Genomic DNA, 5791 nt, shown 5'->3' with positions numbered 1-5791 from the left:
TTTTTTCTAGATATTTTAGGTTGCACTACTTACATTTAATTTTAATAATAGCTAACACTTTTTGAGGTTTTCCTACATGCAAGATCCTGTTGAATCCATACGACAGTCCTTTAATGCAGATCATATCATTATCCCTATTTTTCAGATGAAGAAAACTGAGGCCTAGAGAGAAGGGGAGTACATTGCTCAAAGTTATACAGCTTCTGCGTAGTATAGCCAGGACTCGAAATTAGACAATCTATTTCCAGAGCCCACTTAGCTACTGTACTAAATCAAGTTAATGCTTTAATTCTTACCTGTACAAAGTGAAAGGGGAAGAATTTGTGCCATTCAATTGGAATTTTTGCATCCCTGACTCTTGTAAGTACCTATATTGGATTGAAATACCTTCTTTATCATAGTCTACATATGAGTATACACACACCTATTTTTTAAAAATTTAGTCTAATACCACACTTCTTCAAATACTCTGACTTTAAAATATTTAATGACAAAAAAATCAATTCTTGATTCATTTTTCCTTTGCAATATCTCATTGTCTAATTTTGTCTATTTTTCTGGATACCCTTTGTAGTAGATGTCAGAGTTTAGAAAAAGACAAATGCCATTTTGATTGGCTTTTCCTATTATGTTTATAAATTAGAGGAAAATTGAGAAATGTATAAGAGGCAGTCTTTTAGAATAGAAAATATTTCCATTCATGTTTCATTTATTTATAAAGAATTGTAGTTTCTTTATATAACTGCTAAACGTTTAGCTTTATTTAAACATTATATTTTGGGCGCTTCTTGAGTGAAAATTTTTTCCATTATATTTTCAGAATGGATATTGCTGTGATGAAGCTGCGCTGAATTCTTGTTTCAGAGAGACCTTTCATTGATTTTCATACAGCAAACATATGCCTCCTTGATAAGTAGTCATAAAGCCTCCACTCTTCTAATAGTTAAACCTCTTCTTTTCTAAAAATATAATTTCATTTGTTTTTTGTTAAAAAGTTTTAATATTTTAAAAATATTTAGATAAGATTGATAGGTAAAATAAGAATACAAAAACCGGCAATAATTCCACGACCCAGATAGCACTGCTAATACCTTGATGTTGTTCTTTCACATATTTTACAAAACCGTGATTATGTGTACTTGGTGTTTTATAGCTTGACTTTTTAACCTGGTAATATAGCATAAAGCTTTTTTCTACTTATTAAAATACACTTTTATAACTCATTGTTTCAATAAATATTTCCTGAACATTTATTACATGTCAAAGCTGTGGTTGGTGAACACAATGGTGAACAAGATAGATATGGTTTCTGCTCTAAGGAGCTTACAATATAGTGAAGATAACAGACCTCAAACAAACAAACAAACAAACAAATAAGAAATAGAAGTAGTGGCTAACACAGAGCACTCAGCAAGAACCAGACACTGTTCAATAAACTTGTACATATTAACTCAGTTCTTAAAACAACCTTATAAGGTAGGTACTGTTATTGAACCCATTTTACAGATGAGTAAAGTATAAGAATGTTAAGTGTCTAGTCTAAACTTGCACAGCTAGTAAATGGTGAAGCCAGAGCTGAGATTTGAAGCAGTATTTCTAGAGGTCACACTCAATCTTTATTTTATATCACTTTCTATTACATTAAAAATATTGAATTATAATACATTTAATGCAGGAAATAAGATACTTTGCTAATGTATATAAGGGAAGGAGGGACATATTTCTAAAGGGGTGGTCAGAGTGTATTTTTTTCTGGAGGGCGTATTTATGCCAAAACTTTAAGGGTAAGAGGAAGCCAGACACTCAAAGAGCTGGGAGAAGACTGTTTCAGGCATATGGGAAAGTATAAAAAAGAGCCCCATGTTTGGATAGAGCTTGATACGTTGGAAGGAAAAGAGAAAAAGGAAAGAAAGCTAGTGTGTTGTAGGGAAGGGAAAAGAATTTTACTTCTACTCTTCTAAGTTCTTCTGGCTGGACTAATAAATCAACCTGAGACAGATTAACAGCAGAAAATGACCAAATTTGTCATGTATGTACATATGGGGTTTTCATAAGAGAGTGAGACCTGAGGACACATTGGGCAGTTGGGGCTTATGTGCCATTCTGAACTAAGGAGAGAAAGGCAGGGGTCTGAGATTTCCAAGGGAAAGTAGGAGAGTCACAGGTAGATGAGAAAGAACAAACATGCGGTAAATAGATTCTTGCTGGGCCACACAACCAATGGGACACAGAAGGGAGTCCAACAGACTTTTCCTGATTCTTCTCTATCTGCCCCATATAATTTATATTATGCTAAGGTGATAGCTCCCTTTCTTTAAGCAGATTTTTCTACCAGAATTTCTTTAGGCAGCTCAAGATTCTTTCTGAGCCTTTCATTTTTTAAAAGTAACCAGTTTTAAAATAATATCCTAAAAAAAAAAAACAAAAAACATATTTTGGAGTTGCAAACTCTGCCTCCCCTCAGTGTCCAGAGTGCAGAGAACGAGAGGGAGAGTGCTTCAGAGTGAGGCGGGAAAGACAGGCAAGTGCAATATCATTCAGGACTTTCTTGCCCACGAAAAGAGTGTGAATCTGATTCTCATTTCATGTGGAGTGTGAATGAAAGTGTGGCAAGGGTGGAAGCCAAATCAGACGAAGACCTCTGCAGCCATTCTACAGAAAGATGGTGTTGTCCTTGGACTAGGGTTCTCCGTAAGGGCATAAGGCAAGAAGTGGACAACAGAAACTATATTTTAGAGATAGAGTTTAGAAAACTTTCTGATAAGATTGGATGTGCAAGATTCAGGGAAGGGAGAATTGAGGATTCATTTATTTATTTGGCTAATATTAATTGAACACTCCAGTAGGTCAGGTCCTCTGGTGCTGGAGTGAGGAGGTATTCTCTATACAAAGCCCTGCCTTCATGATGTCAGTAGGCACCAAGTAATATAATTTCAAGAAAGGAAGAAGCTAAGGAGAAAGTAAGGAGGGTAAGGAGACAGAGATCAACAGGTAGCTTCTTTTGGGTGGTAATCAGGAAGAACATCACTGAAGAGAACATTTAAGCAGAGATGTGATGAATGAAAGTAGTTAGCTGTGACTGGAATGGATACTCAGGAGTTTGGTTCAGGGAGTAGCCATGGACCAAATTATTAGGGCATTTTAGTCTTGGTAAGGCATTTAGATTTAATTCAAGTATAATAAGAAGACTTTAGGTGTTTGGGGGTAAAGAGGTGAGGTTGATTGATCTACATTTTATTTTTATTTATTTTTATATTTTATTAAATGTATTGGGTGACATCGGTTAATAAAATTAAATAGGTTTCAAGTGTACAATTCAATAATACATCCTATGTATATTGCATTGTGTTCATTTTTTAAAAGATTATGTTTACTACTTGTAATGTATGCACGGACAGTGATTTTTCTTTATTTGTAATGCAATGCCCAGCTTAAGCTTTGAATTCCCAGACATGCACTCCAAAGAGGCATCCACTTCAAAAATTGCAGTCTCCAAAAACACACACTGCCAGCCACAAGGTTAAAGAGCCAGCACATTCCCCTCTCCTCTGTTATTTCCTTTGTTTTAGGTATCATTGTTGATTTTCATAACTGACCATTGGGCAGCTTGTTTTTTTCTCTTTCTGTGATTTAAATTCCTGCTTTTATGTTTTAAGTCCATCAGTAAAGAATTAGCCCTTGAAATCCTAAGCCCCTACCTACCCTTGACCCCCAAAAAACAGAATCCCAGATCCGCGTACTCCCTCCCTCTCTCTCTACCCGTGACCTCACTGTGTGGCTCCAAATGTGCCATGTAACTTGCAGGAGTTGTAAGTAATGAGCTTTGTCTTTTTCAAAGTTTCCTGATGCTTATTGCTGAGAGCGTCTTGCAATCATAATAAGAACCACGGGGCCAGTCCGGCCACACATTGGTTACCGATATTCTGAGACAGGAACAAAACTGTGGGACATAGTGACTCTAATGGACCAAAAAAGGTGCAGATAAACCAGCTATCAGGCTATTGCAGTGTTGAAAGTACTGAGATGATAAGATTCACGATACATTTAGAAGAAAAAGCCCATAATGCTTGTTGATAAATTAGATATGTAAAGAGAGGAATCAAGAGTGATTCCTGTGTTTTGGGCCTGAAGAACTGGTTGAATGATAATCTTATTAGAATAGAGAAAGAAACTAGAGGGAATGACAAGTTTGAGATTCTTTTCCAGCATTAATTGTCTTGACTGTAAGCTTAGCTGAGATCTTGTAGACTATGGGCAAAACAGGTTTGTGAAGACAGAGTTGAGTTCATTCATTGTTATATATAATTCTACTTATCAAGACAGCAAAGGATTCTAATACGTGCTTGCTCTACATTCATGAATAAAAATAACCTAAAAATAAAAGGCCAAAGTGAGAGGCAACAAGCGTTTATTTGTGATAAAAAAGAATTGCAATTCTGGGAAGCACTGATTCAGGCAGAAACCCAAATAGTGTTCCCATTAAGAGGTAAAGACAAGGGGTATTTATGAGGAAGGGAAGGTAAATAATTACATGATTAGAAGGAAGAAATTTCTATTGGTGCAACTAAGCTAAATTATTCTTTGGCTATCCACTGTGGTGTTCATTTTAAAGAATGTAACTCACTTTTAGTTCTGTAGTCAGGGTATCTGCTTTCCTGTTAGCTTTGTAAACAGTTGTTTGGAATACAATGTTGCTTTGGCCCAGTCCAAAGGTTATTTTGCCCTGTTTGAACATTCCAAAGGTTTGAGAAGTAAGGCGCCCAAGGCAATTCCTCTGAGATAACGTCTCCACTCCATTTTATAATGGCAAAAGCCTAAAACAGGCTGATGTATTCATCTTCATAGTAAAAGAAAAATGTATAATTGCTGCAGAGATTAGAGACTTTACCTGAGGGCCCCTCCTGCTTGGAGTGGTCAGAACAGTGCCTGAGAGAATCTATGTTTTCTGTTCTTACAGTCAAAATATGTCCCCTTCCAAATGACAAATATCCTCTTCAAATACATCTTAAATCTAATCATTGTTCAGTCATAAAGACCTAAAGTCAAACTGTAACTTTCTTATAATTTCTCTGGTCTCACTCTGATCCTCTGAGAGTCGAAATTATCATTTATCTCTCTGGGAGCAACTTTATTTGCAAGTTCTTGGAAAACAGGATGCTGTCATAGAACCGTGTGGATGGGTTGCTCTGGTGGGCCTCAGAGATGCAAGCTGCCTATGAAACCCCAGTGAGGCTGGATGGATAAATTATACATATCTTCATTCTGTTCATATATTAAAGGAATCTGTGGTCTTGATTAGGCCATGGTCAGTAGACAATAATTTAGTGGAAGATAGGTGACTAGAATCAGCACTTCATAAACTAGTTCTATAGCTGCCTTTTTACTCAAATATATTCATTGATCATACTCAGGTAGTATGGTTTTCAACAGTGAAATAAGCTGGTGTAAAGTATGTTTCTAGATAGGAATATTAAATTTTTTTTCTATTGCTATTTGACACAAATCATCCAACCTCAAGCAGGTGGTGGAGATCTCTGCCCTCCCCCCATTCATGTTTCAATTGTGACCTCATCACTGACATCGTATCCCTAAGACTGACCCTGGAGAAGGGCAGCTGCCACCCTTATGGGAGCCAGGTGGCTGCAGGGCTACACTGGGAGGTGGGGTCTGTAGGACGTGGGTGAGAGGACATCACCGGACACCTACTGGGTCCCTGCCTCTACGTGTATTCAGTGCTACATCTAGGCTTCTACAGGTCCTCAGGTAGCCTTGATTCCACTCTCAAGGAAAT

This window comes from Pteropus vampyrus, unplaced genomic scaffold (genome assembly GCF_000151845.1).
Source record: "Pteropus vampyrus isolate Shadow unplaced genomic scaffold, Pvam_2.0 Scaffold504, whole genome shotgun sequence".
Taxonomy (NCBI): domain Eukaryota; kingdom Metazoa; phylum Chordata; class Mammalia; order Chiroptera; family Pteropodidae; genus Pteropus; species Pteropus vampyrus.
Note: the sequence above shows the minus strand (reverse complement) of the source record.